Source organism: Phyllostomus hastatus, unplaced genomic scaffold (genome assembly GCF_019186645.2).
Source record: "Phyllostomus hastatus isolate PE091 unplaced genomic scaffold, TTU_PhHast_1.1 phas_scaffold_46, whole genome shotgun sequence".
Lineage (NCBI taxonomy): Eukaryota > Metazoa > Chordata > Mammalia > Chiroptera > Phyllostomidae > Phyllostomus > Phyllostomus hastatus.
In genome coordinates, this window is record NW_025334032.1 from 1,365,698 (window position 1) to 1,379,295 (window position 13,598).

Consider the following 13,598-nt stretch of genomic DNA (forward strand, 5'->3'; position numbering starts at 1 on the left):
AGCAGCTGCATAGTATTCCATTGGGTAAATGTACCATAGTTTTTGATCCATTCATTTACTGATGGGAACTTAAGTTGCTTCCAAAACTTGGCCATGGTAAATTGTGCTGCTATGAACATTAGGGTGCATTGGTTCTTTGAATTGGTGTTTCAGGGTTCTTAGCATATAATCCCAGCAGTTTAATTGCTGGGTCAAAAGCCAGTACCATTTTTAGTTTTCTGAGGAAATTCCATATGGTTTTCCACAGTGGCTGCACCAGTCTGCATTCTCACCAACAGTGCACTAGGGTTCTGTTTTCTCCACATCCTCTCCAACACTTGTTGTTTGTTGCTTTGTTTATGATGGTCATTGTGACTGGTGTGAAGTTGGATCTCACTGTGGTTTTCATTTGCATCTCTCTGATGGCTAATGATGGTCAGCATCTTTTCATATGTCCCTGTGCCCTCTGGATGTCCTCCTTGGAGAAGTATCTGTTCAAGTCCTTTGCCCATTTTTTAATTGGGTGGTTTGTCTTCCTGGATTGAAGTAGTGTGAGTTTATTATCTACTTTGTAGATTAAACTTTTGTCAGGGTATCATTGACAAATATGTTTTCCCATACAGTTGGTTCTCTTTTCATTTTAATGCTGTTTGTTTTTTAGCTGTGCAAAGCTTTCTATTTTGATCAGATCCCATTTGTTTATTCTTTTGTTTATGTGCCTTGCTCAAGGGGACATATCAGTGAAAATATTGCTGCATGGAATATCTGAGACTTTCATGCCAATGTTTTTCTCTAGGACTTTTATGGTGTCATGACTTATATTTAAATATTTTATCCACCTTGAATTTATTTTTGTGTATGGTGTGAGTTGGTGATCAACTTTCATTTTTTTGCAAGTTGCTGTTCAGATGTCCCAACACCATTTGTTGAAGAGGCAATTTTTACTCCATTTTATCCTTATGCCCCATTTGTCAAATATTTTTTCATTACTTGATTTACAACTGTAATTGTTGCTCAATTACAGTTGTCTGCATTTTCCCCCCACCCCAGCCAATCCCACCTCCTTCCCTTATTTCCACCCTCCCCCTTGGTTTTGTCCATGTGCCCTTTATAGCAGTTCCTGAAAACCCTTCCCCCCCACTTTCCCCTCCCCACTCCCCTCTGCCCTCTGGCTATTGTTAGATTGTTCTTAATTTCAGTGTCTGTGGTTATATTTTGTTTGTTTTTTTATTTTGTTGATTATGTTCCAGTTAAAGGTGAGATCATATGGTATTTGTCCCTCACTGCCTGGCTTATTTCACTTAACATAATGCTCTCCAGGTTCATCCATGCTGTTGCAAAGGGTAGTAGCTCCTTCTTTCTCTCTGCTGCATAGAATTCCATTGTGTAAATGTACCAAAGTTTTTTGATCCATTCATTTACCGATGGGCACTTAGGTTGCTTCCAGCACTTGGCTATTGTACATTGTGCTACTATGAACATTGGGGTGCATAGGCTCTTTTGGATTGGTCTTTGTTAAATATTAATTGACCATAAAGACTTGAGTTTATTTCTGGACTCTCTATTATGTTCAATTGGTCTCCATGTTAGTTCTTATGCCAGTACCAGGATGTTTTTATTGCAGTGGTCCTTGTAATAGTTTGATATCAGGTATTGTGACCCCTCCCGCTTTGTTCTTCTGTTTCAAAATTGCTGCAGCTATTTGGGATTGTTTCTGGTTCCATATAAATTTCTGAAATGTTTGTTCTCTATCTGTGAGATATGTCATTGGTACTTTAATAGAGATTGCATTGAATCTATAAATTGCTTTGGTAGTATGGACACTTTGATGATGTTAATTCTTCTAATCCCTGAACATGGTACTTGCTTACATTTGTTTGTGTCTTCCTTAATTTCTTTCTTCAGTGTTGTGTGATTTTCTGAGTATAGGTCTTTTACCTCCTTGGTTAGGTTTATTCATGGGTACTTTATTTTTCTTGTTGTTATATCAAATGGGATTTTTTCCTGATTTCTGTTTCTGATGTTTCATTTTTGATGTACAAAAAGGCCTTTGATTTCTGAGTATTGATTTTGAATCCTGCTCTTTTACCAAATTCATTTATTCAGTAGAGCAGTTTTTTGATGAAGTCTATAGGATTTTCTACGTGCACTATCATGTCATCTGCAAACAATGACAGTTTTGTTCCCTCCTTTCCAATTTGGATGCCTTTTATTTTTCTTTCTTCTCTGATTGTTGTGGCTAGGACGCCTGAAACTATGTTGAATAGGAGTGGTGAAAGCAGGCATCTTTTTCTTGCTATTCATCTTAGTGGGAAAGCTATAAGTTTTTACCCACTGAGTATGATGTTGGCTGTAGGTCTCTCATATATGGACATTATTATGTTGAGGAATGCTCCCTATATTCCCACTTTGCTGAGTGTTTTTATCATAAATGGGTGCTGTGCCTTATTAAATGCTTTTTCCACATCTATTGATATGATCCTATGATTTTTGTCTTTCATTTTATCTATGTGATGTATTACATTTATTGACTTGCCAATATGGTACCATTCTTGCATCCCTGGGATGAATCCCACTTGACTATGGTGTATGATCTTTATAATGTATTGCTGGGTGCAGTTTGCCAATAGTTCTTTGAGGAGTTTGGCATCTATGTTCATCAGTGATATTGGCATGTGGTTTCATTTCTTTGTTGTTTCTTTATCTGTTTTTGGAATTAGGATGATGCTGGCTTCGTAAAAAAGAGTTTAGGAGTCTTCTGTCTTCTTGGATTTGTTGAAATAGTCTGAGAAGGATATGGGTCAGCTCTTCCTTAAATGTTTTGTAAAATTTTTCTGTGAATTCATCCAGTCCAGGGCTTTTGTGTGCCATGAATGTTTTGATTACTGCTTCTATTTTGTCCACTGTTATTGGTCTGTTCAGGCTTTCTACTTCTTCATTCAGTTTGGGAAGATTACATTTCTGTAGAAAATTTTCCACTTCATTTAGGTTTTCAAATTTCTTGGCATGTAGTTCTTCATAGTAATTTCTTACAATCCTTCATGTTTCTGTGGTATCAGTTGTAATCTCTTTTCTGTCATTTCTGATTGTGTTTTGGGGGGGGTCCTCTCTCTTTTTTTCTTGATAAGTCTGCTTCAAGTGTTGTCAATTTTGTTTATATTTCAAAGAACCAACTTCTGGATTTATAGATCCTTAGAATTGTGATTTCAGTCTCTATGTCGTTTAATTCTGCTCTGATCTTGGTTATTTCCTCCCTTCTACTTGCTCTGGGTTCTCTTTGTTGTTGTCCTTCAAGTTCTTGTAGGTGTAGGGGTAGGTTGTTGATTTCGAATGTTTCTACTTTTTTTTAGGTAGGCCTGTATCACTATGAGCTTCCCCCTCAGGACTGCCTTTGCTGTGTCACATAAGATTTGAGTTATTGTGAGTTCACTTTCATTTGTTTCCAGAAACTTTTTGATTTCTTCATTGATCTCATTCTTGACCCATTCATTGTTTGATACCATGCTATTCAGTCTCCATTAGTTTGAGTGTTTTTGAGTTTTTCCCTCAAGGTTGGTTTCTAGTTTCAGTCCTTGTGGTCATAGAAAATGCTTGATGTGATTTCAATTTTCTTGAATTTGTTGAGGCTTGTTTTGTGTCCTATCATGTGGTCTGTCTCTGAAAAATGTTCCATGTGCATTTGAAAAGAATGTGTATTTTTCTTCTTTGGGATGAAGGAATATATATCAGTTAAGTCATTTGAAATTGCACATTGTTCAATGCAGCAATATCTTTGTTGGTATTTTATTTGGAAGATTTGTCCATTTTTGACAGTGGGATGTTGAAATCCCTTACTATAATTGTGTTGCCATCAATATCTTTCTTGAAGTCCTCCAGGACTTTCTGATGTATTTCTGTGCTCCTATGTTGGGTGCATATACATTTATAATTTATATATCTTCTTGATGGATTCTTCTCATGAGTATTATGAAGTGTTCTTCTGGGTCTCATTATGGCCCTTGTTTTGAAGTCTATTTTGTCTAATATATGTATTGCTACCCAAACTTTTTTTTTCTGTCCATTTTCTTGGAATATTTTTTTCCAACCCTTCATTTCCAGCCTGTGTGGGTCTTTTGTTCTGAGGTGGGTCTCTTGAAGGCAACATATGTGTGAGTCATGTTTTCTTATCCATTCAGCTACTCTATGTCTTTTGATTGGAACATTTAATCCATTAACATGTAAGGTCATTATTGATAGGTATTTATTAATTTTTCTTCTTTGTGCCCATGTTCTTCTCTCTCACTCTTTTCCTTTCTCTTCTTATAGTAGTCCCTTTGGCATGTTTTGTAGTGTTGGTTTGGTGGAGATGTATTCTTTGAGCCTTCTTTTGTCTGGGAAACTCCTTATTTCACTTTCCATTTTAACTTAGAGCTGTGCTAGGTAGGGTAGCCTTGGTTGCAAGCCTTTGCTTTTCATTACTTTGAATATTTCTCTCCATTCTCCAGTCTCCAGAAACACTCCAGTCTCTCCTGGAATGGAGTGTTTCTGTTGAGAAGTCAGCTGCTAGTCTTATTGGAGCCCCTTTGTATATTACTTCTTGTTTCTGCCTTGCTGCTTTTAAAATTCTCTCTTTGTCTTCAAAACTTAGAATTTTAATTATGATATGTCTTGGAGTAGGGGTGTATGGGTTCATCTTGATTGGGACTCTATATGTCTCCTGCACTTGTGTGGTTTTTCCCTCTCCAGGTTTGGAACTTTTCTATCATTATTTTTTAAACAGAGCTTCTATCCCTTGTTCCTATTCTTCTCCTTCTGGTATTCCTATGATTTGAATGTTTTTGTGATTCACTTTATCTTGGAGTTCTCTTAAGCTATCTTTATAATTGTTGAGTCTTTTTTCATGCAGCTACTCTTCCTGGGTATTTCTTTCCACCTTGTCTTCCAGCTCACTAATTCAGTCCCTTGCTTCATTCAGCTTGCTTGTAATTACTTCTAGTTTTTTTTTTATTTCAGAAAATATATTCTTCATTTCTTCTTGGTTTTTGTTTATAGTTTGCATTTCCTTTTTAATACTGTTGTTGTTCTCACTAAGTCCCTTGTAGTTGTCTGTGAGATCCTTGAGCATCCTTATAACCATTACTTTGAATTCTATATCTGATAGTTTGCTTACCTCCATTTCATTTAGCCCTTTTAGTGGGGAATATTCCATTCATTTTTATTGCAGGTTCTTTTTTGTCTCCATTTTAGGTGACTCTTTTTTGTTTGTTTCTGCACTTCCTGATGTTCTGCTTTGCTAGCTGTTAGTATGTTGTACTTTTATGGTAGGAATTCTAGAGGATTAAGTGGTGTGGTCTCTTTATCTCCTTGTTTGGATGCTCTAGGGTTGTGCTTTCTTTTATTTATGTGGGCTATCTTCTTGTACTTGGGTTTCCCCCTGTTGGTGGATCCTTTGTTGATGGGTTCTATCTTCCAGCAGGTATATTGGTGTTCACAGCACCCATCTACTCTTGTATGTGATCAGTTGCAGGGTGAAGGCAAAATGGACTAAGACAGTGGTAGAGTATTCTGTGGATTTAAAATACTAACATGTAGAGAGGATATTGGAGATCCTTTGAATAAGTATAGCATTAACCATGATATTTCACCCAACTAGACACTTTTTATAAAAGGTGAAAAAGAGATAAGATAAATTAGAATGGGGAAGGATTGTGGGTTGAATCCAGAAAGACAGAGCGCTTGTGGGAGGTCAAATGATGAGATATAGTGAGAGTAAAGGATAGAAAGTAGGTATAGTGTGTGAGAGAATAGAGTTAACAACAACAGCAATAAAGCTCTGGAAGATAGTGAAATGGACTAAGATCACTGAGGGGTGCTACGTTGTATTTGCAATTATATGGAACAACAATTATTTACAATAATACTGGAACAACAATAATATGACAAGAAATATATGATTTGAATAACAAGAATAGAAAATACATGAAAAGAGTAGTGTAACATTAAAACACAAGTGAAGTGAAAGAAAGAAAATTAAAATAGAATATGAAAGAGAGAACAAGGAAAACCAGCCAAACAATGCAATTAAACAAGCAAATAAAACAAAGAAAACTAAAAAGAAGAGAAATAAAAAATGCTAATAAAGTAAAAATAAAAATAATGAAAAAATAATAATACAAATAAACAATAACATGCAAGTTCTCTGGAGTAGCAAAGTGAAATTTTTCTGTTTCTCAGTTGTGGAGGTTGGCCTTGCATTCCCTCTTTGGGTCTGTCCCTGGACCCTTCACTGCTCCAGGTCTTATTGTCTTAATTTGTGGGTGGTGGCCGGGGGGGGGGGCGCATTTGGATGGAGCCTCCTGCACACTTTAAACCTGCCTAGTGAATTCTGCTGCTCTTCCTGGATGCTGCAGGCTGAGGAGGGTTGGGTTTCACTTTTCTCCCTTCTTTTGTTTTTGCGAGGATGGGCCAGGTCTGGGCTGAGATCTTCACAGTTGCTCATTCTCCAGCCCAGTAACTCAGTTCACTGCCGGCCCCCACTATCCATCTGCACCAGGCTGGTGCCTTTAATCCATCAGCCATGACCTCAGTGAGGTGCACTAACTAGGGACAACTCACATACCACCTTCTTCCTCTTTGCTGGCCTAGGTGCTGGGCATCCTCAGAGTCTCTTCAGGGTAGTTAAGCTCCCCCACTGAGTTAAGTCTTTCTGGGGACTATTAACTCCCTGAGCCCTACTACCCTCCTCTGAACCCTCTGTGCAGAGTACCTTCACCTTCCTCTTCAAAGCAAGCCAGTGGCGACATGGCAGGCCACCTCGGCAGTGGTGAGGGACAGGGCTGCGGTGAGAGCTCCTCAACAGGGACTGAGAGCCTTTTTTTTTTTTTTTAATAAAATCCTCTTGTTTAAGCCCACCATTCTTAACAAGTACCCGGCTTTTCACTCAGCTTAACTTTCTAAGTAGACTGGGGACTATCTGGGTGGGGGTCCAGCACATCCCAACTCTTCTCCCATCTCCAGGTATCCCCAGCTCCTCAATTTCTCTGGTAATGACCTAGCTGTGTCCACAGTCCCAGCGGGTGAACAACACCTCTGTGTTTCTCCCACAACATCTTTATTTCCCCCAGAAACTTCAAGCATCCAGGTCCATCCTGGTGCTGCTCTGTCCTCCCTTCTTTGGTAGGGGAGGAAGCTGTTGATTTGACTCTCCTCCAAGGATCCCGTGGCAGGTGCTGAGCCAGGGTCCCTGCAATAGTCCCAGGGACCCTACCATCCCAACACAATCTCCTTACCATCTGTTTTTCAATGTCCTCTACAATTTTGGCCTCTAAACCTTATATAAGCTGAGATTCTGTTGGCTGTTCAAGACTGTTCTTTTTGATGAACAAAATAATTGTTTGCAAAAGTGCACCACACAAATTAATGGTAATTTTATGGACAACTTTTTGACATCATGCTGTATCATTAAACTCTTTGCTGGGAGAGTTAACTGACAGATTCAAGGAACTTAGTAAATCAATTGAGGAATCTCCATCATCAGCCATCAATGAATATACTGAGAGCCCACCATGTCATAATACTTAGGAAATTATAGTAAACCACTATAATTTTACAAGTTATAAGATATGTATCAGTGTTTGTTTTGAAAACTCCATTATTTGAATTTAAGTAATATAAAACTTTTCTTTTAGTCAACAATATTTATATTTACATGATGATACTGAAAACACATCTTTGGGACATAAACATATCTATGACAAACAATGGATTTCTTTTTCTTATTATAAAAGTAGTACACATAGGCAAAAAAAATTTTAAAGTATGATAAAGAAAATATTTTTATATAACAGGAAAAAAAAACCAATAATTCCTTTACTTAGATGTAAATGGCTATTGCAGTGCACATAATTTTTTAAGCTTATGAAGTTTAGACTCTTTGCTTGAGTACACTGCCTTTTTTCATTATGACTTAGAATTATTTCCTCAGGCTATTTAAAACTCTGCAAAAACATTTTCAGTGACTGCATAATGTTCCTTCTATGGAGTATTATTTCCTTAAGTGGTCACTTAAGCTACTTTTATTACTTTCTTTTAATGGTGTTGCTATGAATTTTTTTATGCATAAATCTGTTTTAATATTTCAGGTTATTTACTAAATTAGGAAAAATTCCTAGAAATGGTTTATAAGGCCAACATTTTAAAGCATCCTCTTCTGGGAAGATTTCACTGTAGAAAAATAAATATCTTTTAATTCTCTACATGCATTTTTATATTGAAAATAAATCTAAGGAGAAAAAGTACACTACCTTTTAAAACTGAGATTATTATTTAAATTTAGCCTCAGGGTTTTTGTTTTGTTTTGATAGCTTACCTTTAAGAGAAAATGGGCTTTTTAAAATATTACTTATGAAAAAATAAAACATTTTACTTATTAAGATATTACTTATGCCCTGGCTGATGTAGCTCAGTATATTGAGTGCCAGCTTGTGAACTGCAAAGTCACTGGTTTGATTTCCTGTCAGGGCACATGCTTGGGTTGTGGGTCCCCAGTTTGAGGGCATGGGAGAGGCAACTAATGGGTGTTTCTCTAACAAATTGATGTTTCTCTCCTTTTCTTTCTCCTCCCTTCCCCTCTCTCTAAAAAGTAAATAAATAAAATCTTTTAAAAAATAAAATATTATTTACTTTTCATCAGGTTTGAAACTTACACTTAATTTGAGGATATAAGTTCAAATGTATACTTAGTTCAGTCAAATGCTTCTATTTTTCAATGCATCACATCTCCTTTTTCCTGTCTCTAAACATGCTCATCCAGCAGGGTTGTATCCTGATGCATCAGCAGTTTAATCTCACATGTACACCACTAGTTCATGATGTAAGTGTACACATTCATCTGTGGATAACAATGAAGGTCATCCTCAAACTTAGCAAATTTGGCACAAGAATTTAATAAGTGCATAAATTAATACTATAAAACAGTTCAATTGTGCTAGCCTGAAATGGAGAACATATGAAGAAAAGAGTAGAATCACCCAATTCTAAAATGAATTGGTAGAATGGTAATGGAATGACAGACTTGGGAAAATTTCCAGAAGAAATCTAGTCAAATAAAGGATTTTGTGTTTTAGTACCTATCATTTATTTATTAATTCACTTACCTGTTGAACTTACTGAAATATTTATTGAACATCTTTTATGTGTCAAACACTTGCTAGGCTCTGGAGTCAACAAAGAAAGATATAGGCCTGCCCTCCTGGAAGATATATTCTAGTGGAAGAGACAGACAAAAGGATATGAATAAATAAATAGTTATAAGCTATAATCTAGTCACTTTTATTTCTCAATATTATTTACATGAGACAAAGAAATTATTGGGGTTTTCCCCCCAAGAATTTTTAATGTTGTACTGATTAAGAAATAAATTAAAGACTTAGACTTAAGAGAAAATGTAAATTAACTCTACAGAGATTTTATAACTGATCATTATCATTCCCTTCATTTCCTTGTACTTATATCACCTACTCCCCACCCTTCAAAAAAACAAAACCAAAACAAAACAAAACAAAACAAAAAAACAAAGAATCAATTGGGATAAAATTCATACTCTTTGACCTAATCTTCAGTAGTTCCTTCTCCCTGGTTTGACTTTCCATGGTTTCAGTTACCAGGGATCAACAACCATGATCCAAAAATATTAAATGGATATTTCCAGAAATAAACAATTCATAAGTTTTAAATTGTGCTGAGTAACATGATGAAGTCTCATGCCATCCAGCTCTGTCCTACCTGAGATGTGAATCATCCCTTTGTCCAGCAAATCCATACATATATGCTATAGGCCTGTTAGTCACTTAGTAGCCATCTCTGTTCAGATCAACTGTTGTGGTATCACAGGTCTCCTACTAAAGTAAATAATATTAATTGCCCCCAAGTACAAGAGTGGTGATCCTTGGCAATTTGGATGCACCAAAATGAAGCCATAAGGTGCTTCCTTGAAGTGGCAAGGTGTGTATGTATAGTGTACATACACATTTTTATATTAAAAAAATATAATATATATCAAGTTCAGTACAATCTCAGTGTTCAGGCACTGGGACATATCCACTGTGGATAAGGGGGAACTACTGTAATCTGGTCTGACCCAACCTCAAATGTAGCATATTGTAGTAGAAGGTAAAATGTTCCAAATTTGTGGAGTAAGATTTCAGCAAGTGGCAATCCTAGAACTGAGACCTTAGAAAAGACATTTAATTTTTCAGAGTGTTAGTTTCCTTGGAAAAGTGATCTCTGAAATCCCTTCAAGCTTTAAAATTCATTGTCTATTCATCTAGCCTTAAAACAATTCTTCCATTATGCTCCTGTATATACTGGGAGTGGGAAGAAAGTGGTATGAGGAAGAGTAGAGGGTTGGGAAGAATAAGATTAATTCTTGTTTGATAGAAATAATGACTTTATAGTCTATAATGATCATTTTCACACATTACTGAATATTTTGAAAACATGTTTTTAATATCTGCCTAGCATTCCAACATATAGATGAAAGACTTAGTTTTTCTGGATCATCTCACTCAGTGTTCTAAATTTTAAATTGAATGTGCTCCTAGCCAGCTTACACAAATTATATGCCTTAAAATAAAACACACAAAATAAATACCTGCAACTTTTATTTCACCAATGTACTTCTGTATAAAGGCTTTAGCTTCAAAAATTATGGATTATAAAGATACATTAACATAAATCACCCAAACTAGCTCTTAAATATGGAGTCTGTTTTAATGCAAAACTGTCGTTGTCAATGTGAATTTCTATCCTGAAAGGAAATCTTGGCTATGGAACTATGTAAATAGAAAACCACTTTTAAAGCAGATTCAATTTTAGAATATGCTATTCCACATGTTTCTTTAAATAGGAAAGAACCAAGTTTGATAATTTCTAGTCTATGGCCATAACACCATGAATGTGCCAGATTTCATCTGATAATCTCTGAACTAAGCTTTTGGAATCTATGTGAACCATTTTCTGTAAACAGGAGGTTATATCATAAGATACTTTTAGCATTTTATCATTATCTAATGCAATATGGCTTTGAATTCCTGTATTTCTACTATCTTCATAGTAGCTAGCAATGGAACATTTATTCAGTATGTTGAACATAGTGTAACTACCCAAATATTATTTCATTTAGGATTTACAACAATTCTATGAGGTAGGTATTACTAACCTATTTCACACATAGGCAAAACTGAGGTGCAAGTTAAATTACATCTTCAAGGTAACATAGCTAGCTGCTAAGTAGGCAGAGCTACAATTTGAGTTCAGATGTAATTCCAATGACACTTTGCTTAACTGTTACCTTATTTTGCTTCTAAAAGTCACTTAAAAGCAATTTTCTTATAAAGTTTTATGCCTATAGGACACTCTCCAATAATGGAATCATATTTTTAGCAACTTAGCAATTTTTCTGTGTTCTTGCTTTTTCTCTTAACTTTAATCAAGAAAATTCACTTGGTCCACTTGATCACATTTCTAACCATATCTTCCAGGCCAGTAACCATAATTAAAACATGTCCACAAAAGGAAGATTGCATTTTTATAAAAAGTGCCCTCTAGTTCAATCTTAAGGCTATAGAAACATATTTTAATTCTATTTATAAAAGTGCACAAATAAGTGACTGGCTTTAATATTAGCCTGAAAAATCCTCCAAAGTAACATATTCAATTTCTTTTTCTAAATATATTTTATTGATTATGCTATTACAGTTGTCCCATTTCTCCCCTCTTATTCCCCTTCACCCTGCACACCCTCTCCCACCCACATTTCCCCCTTCAGTTAATGTCCATGTGTCATAAGTTCTTTAGCTTCTACATTTCCCATGCTATTCTTGCCCTCCCGTCTGTTTTCTAACTACCATCTATGCTACTCATTCTCTGTACCTTTTCCCCCTCTCTCCTCCTCCCACTCCCCTGTTGCTAACACTCCATGTGATTCTCCATTTCTGTGGTTCTGTTCCTGTTCTAGTTGTTTGCTTAGTTTGGTTTTGTTTTAGGTGTGGTTGTTAATAATAGTGAGTTTGCTGTCATTTTATTGTACATGTTTTTTATCTTCTTTTTCTTAGATAAGTCCCTTTAACATTTCATAAAATAAGGGCTTGGTGATGATGAACTCCTTTAACTTGACCTTATCCGAGTAGCACTTTATCTGCCCTTCCATTCTAAATGAAAGCTTTGCTGGATAGAGCAATCTTGGATGTAGGTCCTTGCCTTTTATGACTTGGAATACTTCTTTCCAGCCCCTTCTTGCCTGCAAGATGTCTTTTGAGAAATCAGCTGACAGTCTTATGGGAACTCCTTTGTAGGCGACTGTCTCCTTATCTCTTGCTGCTTCTAGGATTCTCTCTTTGTCTTTAATCTTGGGTAACTTAATGATGTGCCTTGGTGTGTTCCTCTTTGGTTCCAACTTCTTTGGGACTCCGTGGGCTTCCTGGACTTCCTGGAAGTCTATTTCTTTTGCCAGATAAGGGAAGTTTTCCTTCATTATTTGTTCAAATAAGTTTTCAATTTCTTGCTGTTGTTCTTCTCCTTCTGACACCCCTATAGTTCGGATGTTAGAATGTTTATAGATGTCCTGGAGGTTCCAAAGCCTCTCCTCATTTTTTTAAATTCTTGTTTGTTCATTCTGTTCTGGTTGGATATTTATTTCTTCCTTTTGTTCAAGATCATTGATTTGAGTCTCAGTTTCCTTCCCTTCACTATTGGTTCCCTGTACATTTTGCTTTATTTCAGTTTCAGAAGCCATCATTTGTTTCTTCATTTTGTGATAGAGCTCAATCAGTTTTGTGAGTATCCTGATTACCAGTGTTTTGAACTTTGCATTATATAGGTTGGCTATCTCCTCATTGCTCAGCTCTTTTTCTGGAGTTTTGACCTGTTCTTTCACTTGGGCCATATTTCTTTGTCTCATATTTCATATTTCATATTTCATATTATATTGTAGGTGGGTGGGGTGTTAGGTATTTACCAGGGCAAGGCAATACTCTTTGCTACATTGTGGTGCTGTCTGTAGGGGTGGGGTCAGAGAGGGAACAATGCACTTGCTTGTTCTGCTCTAGTCCCACTTTCCAATGAACTCTGTCATGTGAGTCTGGGAGTTTCTCCTGCCCTGGCAACCCCCATGGTAGTTGATAACCAGGTTGAGTCTTTAGTTTCCCTGTTCAGCCAGGCCCACCTTGCTGCAGGTTCACTCAGCCAGCCCCGCCTCCTCAGCCACCTGAATGGGTCCTCTCCACCCACCTGATTGCCCATCTCAGTCCCTCCTACCAGTCTGGTGAACATTTCTTTAACTATTTGGTTGTCGGTGATCCATATAGTTTGATTTTCTGGCACTTCTGGTTGTTTATTGTTTTTAGTTTGGTTGTCATTCTCCTTTTGGTTGTATGAGGAAGTGAAGGGTTTCTACTTATGCCTCCATCTTGGCCAGAACTCCTAGCTTCATGAATTTTTTAATTATATTTTATTGATTATGCCACTACAGTTGTCACAATTTTTCCTCCTTTCCCTCACTTCAACCAGCACACCCTACACCCTTAGGCAAGCCCCACACCGTGGTTCATGTCCATGGGTCATGTGTATAAGTTCTTTGGACA

The 13,598-nt window shown here is 36.6% G+C and overlaps 1 long non-coding RNA gene across 1 annotated transcript in view; it reads right to left on the reverse strand.

The window, feature by feature from the left end:
* LOC123807787 overlaps positions 1-13,598 on the reverse strand; it is a 48,727-nt gene that overhangs the window by 20,064 nt on the left and 15,065 nt on the right. The window contains exon 3 of the long non-coding RNA XR_006783699.1: positions 9,114-9,222. This is a non-coding gene — a long non-coding RNA (uncharacterized LOC123807787). The remainder of the gene's footprint in view (positions 1-9,113; positions 9,223-13,598) is intronic.